Source organism: Canis aureus, chromosome X (assembly GCF_053574225.1).
Source record: "Canis aureus isolate CA01 chromosome X, VMU_Caureus_v.1.0, whole genome shotgun sequence".
Taxonomy (NCBI): Eukaryota; Metazoa; Chordata; class Mammalia; order Carnivora; family Canidae; genus Canis; species Canis aureus.
In genome coordinates, this window is record NC_135649.1 from 100,604,514 (window position 1) to 100,620,164 (window position 15,651).

Genomic DNA, 15,651 nt, shown 5'->3' on the forward strand with positions numbered 1-15,651 from the left:
GGAGGGAGGTTATAATGAAAATAGAAATTGGGGATCCCTGGGTGGCGCAGCGGTTTGGCGCCTGCCTTTGGCCCAGGGCGCGATCCTGGAGACCCGGGATCGAATCCCACATCGGGCTCCCGGTGCATGGAGCCTGCTTCTCCCTCTGCCTGTGTCTCTGCCCCTCTCTCTCTCTCTCTCTCTGTGACTATCATAAATAAATAAAAATTAAAAAAAAAAAGAAATTGGAGAAAAGCTACTGGTAGTGACACTTATTGATAGTAGTAGACAGAGACAAGACTCCAGAAGTCCCCAATCTTTTCTTATGAAAAGAGTAGCAAACTGATTTACTTTAGAACAGACAAGGTGATTTTGATATTTGCTCTAATTCGTGGGGAAGCTGTGGTTGCCTAATAACAGAAAGCAGAGTACTGACAAAGGCATTTTAATTTATCAGCCACAGTTATAACTCATTTTAGAGTGAGAGCTGCTCTGATGGTTAAAAATCATATACTCTTGGGGGCAATAGATACAAAGAAAAGAACTGCATATCCCCTATAAACCCTCTACTATCAGTCTCCTATCCCAGGATCTACATTTGTACAGTAGAAACTTTTCAAGAGAAGTTACAACAATCCCACAAACATTGCAAAACTAGGATTTTCTCTGAAACTGTCATCTTTACCAAAACCTTTATCATCATCATCGTGGCTAACATTTACTGAACACTTACCATATGCTATTTTCATATAGGTTAGCTCCTGAAATATTTAAATTGACTTTGTGAGGCAGGTATTATCATTAACCTCCGAGGAAACTGGTCTTATTTTTTTAATAGTAAATTTATTTTTTATTGGTGTTCAATTTGCCAATATACAGAATAATACCCAGTGCTCATCCCGTCAAGTGCCCCCCTCAGTGCCCGTCACCCATTCACCCCCCACACCCCGCCCTCCTCCCCTTCCACCACCCCTAGTTCGTTTCCCAGAGTTAGGAGTCTTCATGTTCTGTCTCCCTTTCTGATATTTCCTACCCATTTCTTCTCCCTTCCCTTCTATTCCCTTTCACTATTATTTATATTCCCCAAATGAATGAGACCATATAATGTTTGTCCTTCTCTGACTGACTTATTTCACTCAGCATAATACCCTCCAGTTCCATCCACTTTGAAGCAAATGGTGGGTATTTGTCATTTCTAATGGCTGAGTAATATTCCATTGTATACATAAACCACATCTTCTTTAACTGGTCTTAAAGTGTGTTAACTTGCCTTAGGGCACACAGGTAGAAAGTGTGACCCTTCAGCTTGCTTTCCTAAGAGCTTCATCTTAGGAGATACCTTGAAAGTTAACCAGCTAAACTGAATCTAAGTGTGTACAGGTACCCAAAGTTCAGCTTATCTGACATAGGGGCAAGAGAATTAGGCATAAAGAGGAGACTCCAGGCTGATCAAATGAAATCTGCACTCTTATGATAAGAACAAAGTTATTAAGATAATTCAGATCAAATCAATAGTAGCTTTGAGTCTTAATTAGGTAAAAGATTGTTTAGGTCTCAATTCCATTTTCCAGAAAAAGAACTGCCTCCTGTGGCATATCAAAGCAAGAGCAATGCCTCCCTTACACACACATTTCACACATTCATATTTCAATCATTTTTATATTGTATAATTTTTCAAGCATACACCATGTTCCATGGATGTTAACTGAGTAGCTAGTCCAAGCACTGGAAACAGGTTCTAAATTAGGCAAAATCAATTCACTTTTAAACTAACCATATCCAGTTTAGTGTACACCTTAAGAGTCAGACTGGAGTTAAAACCAGAGCTTTCTAAGTTTCAGTAAATTACTCAATTTCTTTGGGCTTCAGTTTCCTTGTTCATAAAATAAGGATAGTGATAGTACCCACTTCGTAATAATAATGAGAGGATAAAACAAGCAACATACAAAGCACCTGTTAACTATATTGACAATTATCATAACTATATTACTTCATGACTATATAGGTTAGATATAAGCTTTAAACACCTCTCCTTAAATAGCTAACTTCTTCACCATCTCAACTTGTAGAATACTATACTCTTATTAGTAGTAAAAGATATCCCACAGAATCAAACAGTATTTTTTTAAATCTCCCATACTCCATTTCATTCCAATTTTAGTATATATGAAGGGAGCACCATACTCTTCATATCTATTTTTTTCTACTTCTGCAACTGAATTAAGAGACTCATCATATCTAAAAAAATATTTAAAATTTTTCAAACTAGTTGAGCTTGGCAATTAATTTGTTATTATTAATTGCCTTTTCATTAATGAAATAGAAAAAGCAGATCTCATGGGATATCCAGCCTTCCATGTCAGGTTTCTTAAGATCTCAGAAAGCAGAGTTTCTATTGGTACAGCTGCTTCAGACTCCTAAAATAACTGACGAAGGGTGATAGAGGTAAGGTATGATGACTATGACAGAGTTTTAACCATCTATTTTTAACTACCCTTTCTTAAAATCATTTTAAGGTTCTGACTCCCAGTCCAGCAATGAAGGTCTTTTGTTGTCTTCTAAACATTCATCTGTCACTCTGTTCATCATTTACATATGGTTCATCGACAGTTGATGGCAACTTTACCCATCATTGCATATGGTCCATTAACAGTCGACAGCTGTCAGTAAGACAAGACTACTCAAGCCCTTCTCCAACCATAAAGCTTTGACTAACAGAGAGAAGAGTCTGAACCAACCACCTGCTGAGGCCATCTTAATCTTGCACTAATTAACTTCTTTGGCTTGAGTCCTCTGCTACAAGAGAGAGGATACAGTTGAAAGGAAATGTTTGGATGAAATGTCTGTCAGAGTAAATCTAGTTATGCTTTTAAGAAATATCATCCACATCCATATGTATCAGCTCATTTATTTCAAAATATGTTTTCACCACTCTTTAGATATGCTTTTATTGGGGTAACAATTTACAAACCACCTCTCATTTTGGTAAAACTTAGAAAACCTAATGCCCAAATTTAAAATGGCAGCCAACACACTTACTGAACACCTACTTTGTATGTAACACTTTGCTGAGTGTGTTGAAGGTTTATTTTACACAACCAAAAAAACAAAAGGCATACTTTTTAAATGATTAAATGGAGTACAAAGTATACTATATCAGGTTAGTTTTCAGTTAGTTGTGAGAGTGAGATAGGTAATTTTTTTTTAGATTTTATTTATTTATTCATGAGAGACAGAGAGAGAGAGGCAGAGACACAGGCATAGGGAAAAGCGGGCTCCTAGCAGGGAGCCTGATGTGGGGCTAGATCCCAGGACTCCAAGACTACGCCCTGAGCTTAAGGCAAAGTCTCAAGCACTGAGCCACCCAGGCGTCCTGAGATAGGTAATTTCTAATGGAACCCAAGCAGGAACTCATTCTCTGGCTCAAGGTATTACATGATCTATTTAACATGGACTATCTGTGGCCTGCGTATTTATGCATAAAATCTTAAGATGGGAAAATGACACAATAGATTATACTCAAGAGACATCAGACCATTAAAATGGGAGTGAAACAAAGAATTTGGTCAATGCTTGAAAGCATAAACTCACTGGATAGAAAAGGTTGAGGATAAAATTTGTATTCTGAGATTCCTAATGAACTCTAATTTTTGTGCTTGAACTTATTTCTATACAGTATTCGGTTTTACATGACAGGAAAGCCTTTCCTTTATCTACATGGCTTATGTTTACTTATGTTTCTGTTTTTGTAATTCAAATATATGAGATTCTCACAAACTGTTATTTACACAAACTTGGATTTATTTCTGTATGGTGTTTTAATAGTTCTGCATGACAGAGTTCTTTATCTCAATGACTAAATCTATTTCAAATCTATGTCTCTGCTGAACATATATGCCTATAAAGTATTATACATATAATTTATGATGATAAAAGAGGCAGAGTATCTTTTAAAAATTGTTTTCCAATGGTAATTTTTCATAGTTTTTTGCATAATGCAAAAAAGCACTAAAATGAATCCTTCTGATCATGCTGATTATGTTTATTTAAATGAATTTATCACAAATAATCTAGCAAATTACTATTAAATCAAAATAGTGATTATAACACTTAACTTACACGTGTTGTATTTATTGTGATTAAATCCTGAATACCTCTTGTGAGGTCAAGGTGAGAGCTCAGGGGAGAGGTTTGTTTACCTGCAAAATGTCATGGTATCCATTTTAAGTAATTTGGTAGGTTTTTACCTATGAAGTGATTCACCTTTTCCATTAAAATGAGTTTTCAAATCCCTGTCCCATTGCCATAACTCAGAGAAGAAAGATGTTGGTTAGAAGCTCAGAGCAGGGATGCCAATCATAGCAAGAAAAAACACAACTCAGAGCCTTTGGTTAGTGAGACAGAGTTGAAGCTATGATTACCACATTGAGGTTAATGCCAACTCTCCTTCAACTTTATTCAAAATTGGCTAAATTCAGTCTACACAACTATTTCTACTCATATTCTTTCTCTTTCTCTCCCCCACTCCCTTTTTCTTTCTCTCCATAAGCTATGGGCTTTTGTTCTAGCAGAAGCTAATCTGAAATAGCTGGGTTATACAAGAAACTGGACAACCTGCTGTCATGTTTAAGAACTAGAAAAGGCTTTGGCAATCACTGGGTTCAACTTCCTAATTTTGTATCAAAGGAAACTAAGCCACAGCACTGTTTAGTTGGTAAGTGCCAGAAATCCATGAGTGACAGAGCCATCAGGAGACTTCAGGCTTTTGTGCTTTCTGGTCCTGTTGCTATCATCACAAATGAATGCTTCATCTCTAGAAATCAGTGATCAAGTCAAAATAGCACTGCTGCCACCATCACCACTGCCGGAACCACCACCACTACTCCATACACACACTCCTTTCATAGCTCCAACAAATAGGAGGTACTTAATATTTATAAATATATTACAACTTCTCCACATCTTTATATGGAGATATTTTTATCTATAAAATAGAGATCACCTTTAATAAATATCCTCAGTTTAATTCTGAGTGAAAACAATGAATTATGTTTTAAATTGAACTACCACAAGGGCTCTTGGGGAGCTCAGTTGGTCAACTACCCAACTCTGGATTTCGGCTCAGGTCAAAATCTCAGGGTCGTGAGTTCAAGCCCCCCAGTCAGGCTCCATGCTTAGCATGGAGTTGGCTTGAGATTCTCTCTCTTCTTCCTCTGTCTGTTCCCCTTCTATCCCCCTTCAATCAATTAATCAATAAATCAATAAATCTACCACAACTGTCCCTCCATATAGAGAAAACTCAGAAGTTACCTCTATTTTAAATTATTTTTTAAAAATCCTAAGCTATCCAATACTTACATATTTTTAATATTAAAAGATTATATCTTCTAGAAAGTCTAGAAGATATAAAATCTAAGAGACAAGACCTTCTTAAATGAGACCATAGATCTAGAAAACAGATTTACTATACAAGAAATTTTAATGTCATTTAACGAAAAAAGGTCCACTAAACAAATTCAAAGCAAATGACAGATATGAAAAATCCTTTCAAATGCATAAGGTTAAATCTACAATATATAAGTGACAACACAACAGGAACAGAATGGACAAGATATTTAAGTTGGATAATTTACAAAAGACCAACAAACTTATAAAAAGAAGTTCAATTGCCAAGTCATCAGGCCAATTCAAAGTAACAATGATTAATCACTCTACAACTATCTCATTAGCATAAATATAAACAAGTCTCTCACAATGCCTGCTTATGGAAATATAAGGAAATGTTCCTACATACTGGTCTTAACAGAAAATACTATACCTTTCTTTTAACATCTGGTGGGGCACCTGGATGGCTCAGACAGTTAAGCTTCTGCCTCTGGCTCAGGTCATGATCCCAGGGTCCTGGCATGGAGCCCCACATCCGGTTCCTGCTCACTGCTTCTCCCTCTTCCTCTGCCTGCCACTCCCCCTGCTTGTGAGCTCTCTCTCTCTCAAATAAATAAATAAAATCTTTAAGAATAAATAAATAAAAGCAATCTGGTTAAATAGGTGATGAGGATTAAGGAATACAATTGTGATGAGCACCAGGTGTTGTATCACTATCACTGAAATTAATATTACACTGTGTTAACTAACTGGAATTTAAATAAAAACTTAAAAAAATAAGAAACTGTCAACATCTATTTAAAATTTTTAAAGACTCATATCCTTTAACCAATCATTCTCACATTTTGGAATTTATTCCAAAATTTAAGGACATATATTTAAGGATGTTTATTGCAGCAACATTTGTAGTGCCAAAGCCTGGAAGTAATGTGCCTACAACAAATATGACACAAATTGTGTTGCTTCACCATGGAATATTATGTACCTATTAGCAATATAAATACATTAGGGTTAAGTCTGCTGACTTTTAGAGTCCCTTGAGTTATTACTTAATGAGTGAGAAAACCAAGATGAGGCAAAGCCACTATTGCATAATCCAATTTTTCTAAAAAGCAGTAAAATTGTAATTCTTAAATAAAAATTTAAGAGCATAGAGGGAAGAAATGGAGGGATACGTACTTCGTTATGAATATGTTCTGACTTTGTTGGGGGGGCACTGCAAGGGGTGGCTAATTTGCATGAAAGGGGAAAGGAACTGAGATGGAGGAGCCCAGCAGGAAACAAGGAAAAGGAAAAAGAACGTTGTAACTAAAGTCATGTATTTATGTAAAATTATATACCTATTAAGAAATTAAACAAAATATTTTGGTTAAATTTTAAAATAGCTTCCAATGAAAATCATACTACCATTTTTGTCATAGACTTTAAAGTATTGTTAAACTCTTTAGAATATTTAATCAAATTATTTGTAGCACTACCATTTATTGAGGGCCATAAAATGTATTAAACACTATACACACACACACACACACACACACACACATTGCTAGTGTGTTTTTAACAGTGTTTAATTTGAGGATCAATAAATTCCCTAAGTTATATCTAACTTCATGGCCGGGTCAATGTTCAGCTTATATATGTAAATGCCATTAAAGGAGGGTCCTTTTGATTTACTCTTGATTTCTCAGCTTTCCATCATTGCTTGCACAGAGTAAACAGCAAATAGTTGCTGAGTTTGTGGAATGAATGACTATATGTGATTATTCTTACGTACCATTACAAATCAGACTTTTGAAGATGATTAAGTTACATATGGTTTAGTTCGAATTTTCATAATCCTGGATTTTTTTTATATTCCTAAACCAAAAATGACAAATAGAAAACAAACAAAAACCTAAAAATTTGAAAAATTTGAAGATTCCAACTTACAGGGCAAAGTTAGCACCCTACAGTGTAAGTGTTTTATATATTTAAAAGCAGAGCCATGTGGTATAATTTACAGTGGATTACTGTCAAGGATAAAAATATGGGTTAGGCAGTCAGACTGCCAGGATTCTAATTCTTATCCCTCCACTTAATAACTATGACCTTGGGGAAGTTCCCTGTGCCCCCCTGTATAAAATACTTCGAGACTCATATGAGGCATTATAGACATACAGAACTCCCAACACAGGGTCTAGCATGTGGCAAAAGCTTAATAAAGTGTTGCCCAATACTATTAATAATGAAGCAAAAAGTAAAGATAGTAACAATAGAGTCTTTATCATCTGTTTCCCAATTGACAATGGCTTTTATGTTATGGGAAAGAACACTGTGCCAGGGTTCATATGGAGTACCTCAGTTAATCAACAGACATCTCAATGGCAGAGCTGAATACTGGGGCCAAAACTGAGTTCACATTAGAACTAGCCCAAGAACTCAAGAGACACACAAGTGGAAGCCAAGTTAAAAAAAACCTAACATTATATGTTCTCATTCATTTGGGGAATATAAATAATAGTGAAAGGGAATATAAGGGAAGGAAGAAGAAATGTGTGGGAAATATCAGAAAGGGAGACAGAACATAAAGACTCCTAACTCTGGGAAACGAACTAGGGGTGGTAGAAGGGGAGGAGGGCGGGGGGTGGGAGTGAATGGGTGACGGGCACTGGGGGTTATTCTGTATGTTGGTAAATTGAACACCAATAAAAAATAAATTTAAAAACAAAAAAACCCTAACAGGAATGCACAGACAAGCATACACCAAAAATCAGGATGAAACAGTGGTTTAAAACCAGGCAGACCAAAAGTAGAATCCAGTAAGCAGGATACCCAGAGAACTCAGAACTGAAGAAAATCAAAACAGTGAGCTACAATACCTGGGAGAACTGACTCTTGATGGAAATCTTGGATTAATGAGAAAGTTCCTTGCCTTTCGCCTTCTAGCCAGCAAGACAGTCTTAATCAGCCAATTAAACCAGGATGTGGGTATTCCTGAATTAGTTAAGAAGTACAGGAATGAAATGAAGTATACTAAAAAGTCCCATAATATGAGTAACAAGTAACAATACTTTTAGTAATTGCATACCTATTTTATGTTAATTTTTTTTGTTTTTTGAATTGTCCAAATAAGGTACACCTGTACCCTCCATTAATCTTAGATAATTAGCACAATTTTCATCAACTGCAGTGAATTCTTCAGACTCCAATTAATATGCTAAAAGCTCCTCAGTTCACACTGTCTATGTGTTGACCTGTGAAATCTTCATATTTTTTAAATTAGAAGTTGGCTTAGGAAGCAATAACCTCATGCCTGCCTGGTAGATTGGGCCAGAGTGAGTAATATGTTAAGTCAATTTTCAGTGGAACAAAACAAGAGTGGTGCTTAATTTATGAAATTAAAATACCTAGTCAGTCTCATTGAAAAAGAACATTATCAAAACTCCTGAGGCCTGAGAAGAAAGGACAAAGTCCAATAAAAGCATATACTGTAGGACTGAAACAAAGATGCTGCTTGGCGGTGGCCTATATGAGAAGGCAAGTGCAGCTAGGGAGAATGTTCTCTGGTTTCCTGGGTAACAGGAGTCAAAGACTACAAAGGAATGGAGCTGAGAAAGGTGCTTCCAGAGGAAAAGCAAGAAACATGCCACTATACAAGACTCCCTGCAGAAAGACAACACTACATGTTCAACAAGTGTAGCTGGGCAGGTATTCAATCCCATGTTGGAAAGATGGAGTAACCCAGAAGTCCTGACAAATTATTTTTGGAAATCCATTTCCTCAGCAGGTACACACAGTTACTTAACCAGCATTCCTTGTCTTACATAATTGAAAATTCATTGAGAAAATGCATTTAGTGCCTTCAAAGAGAAATAGATGGGTGCTATACATAGGAAAGGACTCAACAGTTGAATCAGAGAGCAGGGCTTCCAGCTAACAAATGAAGGATACGAAGCATCTCTGGGTCAGTAACACTGGTTCTGCTGGTTCCTTCTGTAAGTCATCATTGTTATTCCAGACACAAACTGCCCTAATAATCCTATCAAATTCACTTGAACTCAATTCAGTAGAAGAAAATTAAAAAGATTCATCCAATTTGATACTTGAAATACCTGCAAATGGGCAAAATGTGTTTTATTGCCATTCTGAAGCGGAGCTTCATCAAAATGCTAGGATCAGTTTGGGCCTTGAGATGACATTCCCTGGAGTTAATTGCTACATGAAATAGAGACATTTTATAACAAAAGCATAATGACATAATCACAACAATTTCTAAAAATCAACAATTTAACCCTGGCAATTTGGATGGACAGCACATCTGCAGATGGCTTAAAAAATAGCACATCATTAAAGGCATATACTTTTTTTTTTAAGTGAAAAGGACTGTCCTGTTGATTTCCTGTTGGATGGCAAAACATAGTTTTGGCAGTGCTGCCTTGTGAAGGGTTGTTTACCGCTTGGAAAAGGGCTTCCTATTAGACATGTGCTGAATATGTTTCAATGTCACAGAACAGTGTCAGCTGTGTAGCTGCCAAAAATGACATCAATTCTCACCCCCACAAAGACAGACATTGTTAGGGGTACCATTAATGAGGCACACACTTTTTCTTTCCTCTACTTTTCCTCTATGGAGCAAGAGATCAAGGCGTTCTAGTGGAATTATCTTTCCAGAGAATGAGAAACACTTAAAAGAACTGAACCACAAAGGTTTTAAACAATATTAAAAGTTAATCGAAAAAAATGACAGCAATGGACAGAATGACAAAAATTTCCACATAAGAATACAGAGACATAAATAGAAATATTTACAGGCACATATATGTGTATATATACACACACTGTTCTCACAAAGTATTTACTAAATGAACTGTATTTTAATCCTCTCAAACTATGGTGCATTCATTATCCATTTTTTTATGTTACACTGTCTGATTTAAATGTTACATGTGAAGGTTTTCCTATCCTCTATGCTGTGCAATAGTAATTGATAAAATCTATGATTATTTAAATTATTTTTTAAGAAAGTCTCTATGCCTATAATTTAAGTAGTTTCTATCTTACAGGTCCTTTCATTATATATATAATTACTACAGTGTAATGCCTACAAGCTAGTACAATTATCCTCTTAGGGTATGTGATGTAGTCAGGGTGGTCAAGGCAGGCTTGCATGAGGATATGACAACAAAGAAAAAAACCTTACTAAATAGAGGTCAACGTGGAGGAAAAGGAATGTATTCCAAAGGTAACTACATGTTCAAAAGCCTGAGGTTGTATTAGGGGTTGAGAAGGACGGGCAAATGTAAAGGAGTAACAGCAGCTAGAGAAGCTAGGGTGCAGAGAGTGATACGGAGTATGGGGGAGATAACGCTGAAGAAGTAGTTGGTGTCAGGTGTTCTAAAATAATGTTAAGGAGTACTGTATTTCCCCTAAGAGCAATTGGAAGCTACTGAAGGTATTAACTATTTGAAGGTCTTTGAAAACTATTGACTTTAATTGTGAGGATATGACACTAATAGCAAGGTTAGGGTGCTACTGTAATCATCCAGTTAAGGGCAGGAGCTTTGGACTGGGGTGAGAGCAGTAGAAACATAAAGAAGTAAAGAAAATTGAGAGATATTCAGGACACTGTAGCTATGGTTGTGGTTATAGTTACTGGCTGTGGTTATAATTATGGTTATAGTGTGGTTATGCAGGCTGAGGGAGTAAGGTTTAAAAAAATGACTCAGGTCCCTTGCTTGACTAACAACACACAAGGCTGTTACTCATTGAAGGAAGCAATGGAAGATGAGACTTGCTAGAGTTGATCATGTGTTATGACCTTCACATGTAGAGTTCACTGTACCTTTGAAACATTCAAAAGCAGATATAGGTTAGGTAGTTGTTCTGTTGTATGGTCTCAGAGCTAGGCAGAGAGGTCTTCCTCACAAGAGGAAGATTGCAAGTCAAATGTAAAAAGGTAGTATGGCAGTCATGAGAGCTGTTCACCAAATCTTTCCAGCTCTCTGTTGTCCAGGGACATGGTAGGATTGAACAACCTAACCCAAGCTTATCACTCAGGGGCTCATAACAAAAAAAAAAAAAAAAAGAAAAGAAAAGAAAGAAAGCACTTTAACATTTCAACACAGGGAATTTAATGCAGGAAATTTTTTTACACAGGAGTTTCAAGAGCTGAGAGGCCAAATAAAGGATGGAAAGCATCAGAGGACAACTCTCCAACATCCGCAGAAGCACAGAATCAAAGACAAAAAAGTATTACCAATGCCAGAAGCTACTTGTGGCAACTAGAACCACATCATGTCTGTCTGTTAGGAGCTGAAATCACAGAGAAGCTGCTGCTGCGGGAGAGGCCCTCCAAAACTGAAAGGACAGAATGAAATAATCTAGTTTCTCTACTCCTTCCACCTTCCATTCTCTCATCACTATCTCCCAATGGCCAAAGTACCTTAGAAGCCAAAGAGAAAGACAACTTGGGAAATAGGTCCCTTGCAAACCAAAGCCAGGTTGAGAAGGGATAAGAATGGACTCAGCAAACAGGCAAAAGACTGGCACAGTCTGGTCATTCACTAATTCTGGTCAATGAGTTGAGAGCACAAGGAAGATGATACTTTTAGAACATTTAATTACCAGTGGGAGATTCTCTAATGCTCTTTTGTCTTAATAACTAGTAACATTCCAGACAACAACTTCTCCATCAACCAGGGTCCAAGAGTAAGAACAATATGGAGGAGAGGCAACTCACAAAGGAAGTATAGCATATAACCTGTGTGAGAAACAAATCTTTTTCTCTTAAGCCACTGAAGTTTGGGAATTTTAAAACTGACACAGTAAAAACTAGCCTATACTGAGAGATACAAAAATTTCAAGTGGGCTGATGTCCTTTCAACTATAAAGGACTCACCGGTAATCACTAATAAAACTGATATTGAAAGCTAGTAGGATTATAATCTAAATCATGCAGTGTGGAATTATCGCGTAAATCATGTGTCAACAGCAATTTAAATGCAGATAATATGGGGCACCTGGGTGGCTCAGTGGAGCATCCACCTCAAATAATTCAAAGGGATAAACACACCCTTATATTTATAGCAGCATTATTTACAATAGCCAAGATATGGAAGCAGCCCAAGTGTCCATCAACTGAAGAATGGATAAAGAACATGTGGTGTATATACACAATGGAATAGTATTCAGCCATAAAAAGAATGAAATCGTGCCATTTGCAATGACATGGATAGAGCTAGAGAATATAATGTTACATGAAATTAATTGGTCAAACACAAATACCATATGTTTTCTCTCATTGTGGAATTTAAGAAACAAAACTGGAGAATCTGGCTGGCTCAGATAGTTAAGCATCTGCCTTCAGCTCAGGTCATGATCTCCAGGTCCTGAAATTGAGCCCCACATCCCCACATCTAGGGAATCTGCTTCTCCCTCTCCCTCTGCTTCTCTCCTTTGCTTGTGCTCTGCCTCTCTCTTCCAAAATGAATAAAGTCTTTTTTAAAAAGACACAAAATAAATGAACAAAGAAACAAAAAAACACTTTTTAATATTTTTCAGAGAGAGAGAGAGAGAGAGAGAGAATATGTGTGAGGGAGAGGGCGAGAGAATCTTAAGCAGGCTCCATCCCCAGTATGGAGTCAAACACAGGACTCAAAATCATGACCCTGAAATCATGACCTGAGCTGAAATCAAGAGATACTTAACTGACTGAGATACTCAAGTGCCCCAGAAATAGACTCTTCATTATAGAGAATGATGGTTACCAGAGGGGAAGGGTGGGGGGAAAGGGTTAAACTGGTGATGGGGACTAAGGAGCACACTTGTTGTGATGAGCACTGGGTGATGCATGAAAGTGCTGAATTACTATACTGTACACCTGAAACTAATACAACACAGTACATTAAAACTGAAAATAGGAATGAAAATTTCCATTGAATTTATCAACAATATGGCCATGATAATCTCAGCAAGAAGTCTTCCATCAAATACGGAAGACAAAGGCCAAAATAATATGACTTGAAAAATAATAATAATATGACTTGAGGATTGAGTCGAAATTTGAGGAAATGAAGAGAGAATATAAACAACTCCTTTGTAAAGCCTGGATGGAGGAAGAGACTGAGCGCAATGAGAGAAAGCCCCAAAATGAGCTTATTGAAAACAGGTTTTTCCAGACTCATGCCCAACACACTCTATTAAAATTTTATGAAGTATCATCTAAAGTACAATTATTTGGAATTCTAGCTGGTGTGGTGGAATAACAAGCACCCTTAATGTGAAATCTAAAGCACTTGATATTTGTGATTCACTAAAAAAAAAAAAATAAAATAAATAAAAAAAAAACCCTGCTCTGTATTTGATTTTTTTTATAAAGAGAAATATATGCACCTACAAGTTTATACCTAAACCTAACTGTAAGAGATATTTGCAGATTTTAACACTATTGTTTAGATTTCCATATGCTTGTATCATGATCAAATGTGGTTCTACCAGGCAGAATGTGCTGTCTGGACAGAACACTCAGCTTATAAATGGAAAAAACTGTACTGATCCCATGTTGCAAAAAAAGTTACTGCATAAAAGCATTTTTTAGTCTTTTCATTTTTATATTTACAGTGCCTAGAACATCAACTGTTCACCCTTTCACTATTTTATGTTGCCATCATTTCAGTCAAAAAGTATAGCTACCAATGAGCAGCTTGTTAGTTGCTAATACTACAGCTAATCCTTATAATTTCAGATAATTTCTTATTCAAATAATTTTTTTGCAACCATACAAAACAGAAGCCACTATCCAAATGAAAGATTTATACCTCATGTACAGCTTTTAATTTCTAATATGCCTCTTTGCACACATTTGCATTTAAGGGCAGCAAAGGAAATACTTTGAAGGTGACAATAATAATAGTAATTTTTCATCAAATGCCTCGAATACACCAAATCAGTGTTGGGTGCGTTACATACCTTAGCTCAAATCCCTCCCAAAACTTTAAGTGGTAGGTACTATAATTCCTGTTTTACACACAAATAGTGTGTTGCTGTAGCAGTTTAAATCTATACACGTAACAGGTGACCAAACCAGGACGCAAACCAAGCCCCCCAGATCACTAAATTGATGCACATAAAATTGCAGATATTTTTCATTACAAACCCAAATGTTCCACCTCTAGATTGTCAGGGGAATAGGCAAAGAGTTTCATTTAGCTGTGACAATTGTTGCATACTTCAGAAGTACATATTCTACTTATAGCTACAAGGTAGAAATTCCTTTGAGAGTATGATAAAGATTGTTATTAAGGCCCTTAAGGAGAGCTTGATTAGATAACATTGGCAAAAGAAATTGTACAGGTGAAAAGTCTTACTTTCTGAAATGTTTTACCTATTTATTTTAAAGGACCTTTTGATTTCTCACACAGTGGGTAAAATAACAGTAAAAAGTTAATTTATTTTTATAAATAGTTTATTTTTTGAGAGAGGAAAAGGATGTGCAAGACCAGGAACAGGGTTGGGAGGGGGGTGGCAGAGAGGGACAAGCCGACTTTGGATGCTGAGCACAGAGCCTGAATCGGGGCTCAATCCCACAACCCTGAGATAATGACTTGAGCCAAAATCAAGAGTCTGACACTTAACCAAGTGAGCCACCCAGATGCCCCACAGTAAAAATAATTTTAGACAATTTTTAGTGAGGAAAATTAATGGGGGTGCAAAATCCTTTCCCATTCTCCCATTAATATGTATTGTTCTCTGTTAAACACTTTTGAATTTACCATTTGCTGAGCTGACCTAAATGTGAGACAACCAGTCTTATGTTTGTATACAGGACATATTCATAATTAAGGCTATTTTCTCCCCCATCCCAACTAATGTAAAATAATAAAAGTAAATCACACCTAGAATGCGGTTCACATCCTAGCTTTGTCAAGAACTTTCACACCATGGGCAGGACAATCAAAAATTTATTTTCAGTACTATTTTTCTAAAGCCAGGAGCTTCTTCTGAAATTCCAAAATTTAAACTGCCTTCAGAATGTCTGTGCAAGATTACTCTCATGTGGATAATATTAATTATTGTCCATTCTGCACAGACTATATTTAGTTAAAAGTCACAATTCCAAGCACCAAATAAGCAGCTTGATGTGGCATAAATGGTAGTACTTTTAAATATCAGAAAATATGGGTTAAAGTACTAATAATGTACAAATACAATTGTTTTTGACAAGCCATGGAGCCCCATTAAGCCCTACTTTCTATTTTCACAAATTAAATAAGGATGCCTAATTCAAAGAGTCATGATGGCAATAAGATG

General features: G+C 36.5%; 1 protein-coding gene across 1 annotated transcript in view; it reads right to left on the reverse strand.

The window, feature by feature from the left end:
* IL1RAPL1 (interleukin 1 receptor accessory protein like 1) overlaps positions 1-8,868 on the reverse strand; it is a 1,264,416-nt gene extending 1,255,548 nt beyond the window's left edge. Inside the window, exons 1-2 of the mRNA XM_077889792.1 lie at positions 8,432-8,868; positions 8,223-8,337 (exon numbers count right to left, since the gene is read on the reverse strand). The gene's annotated coding sequence lies outside the window, so the exon portion shown is untranslated. The remainder of the gene's footprint in view (positions 1-8,222; positions 8,338-8,431) is intronic.
* Between the last annotated feature and the right edge of the window lie 6,783 nt (positions 8,869-15,651).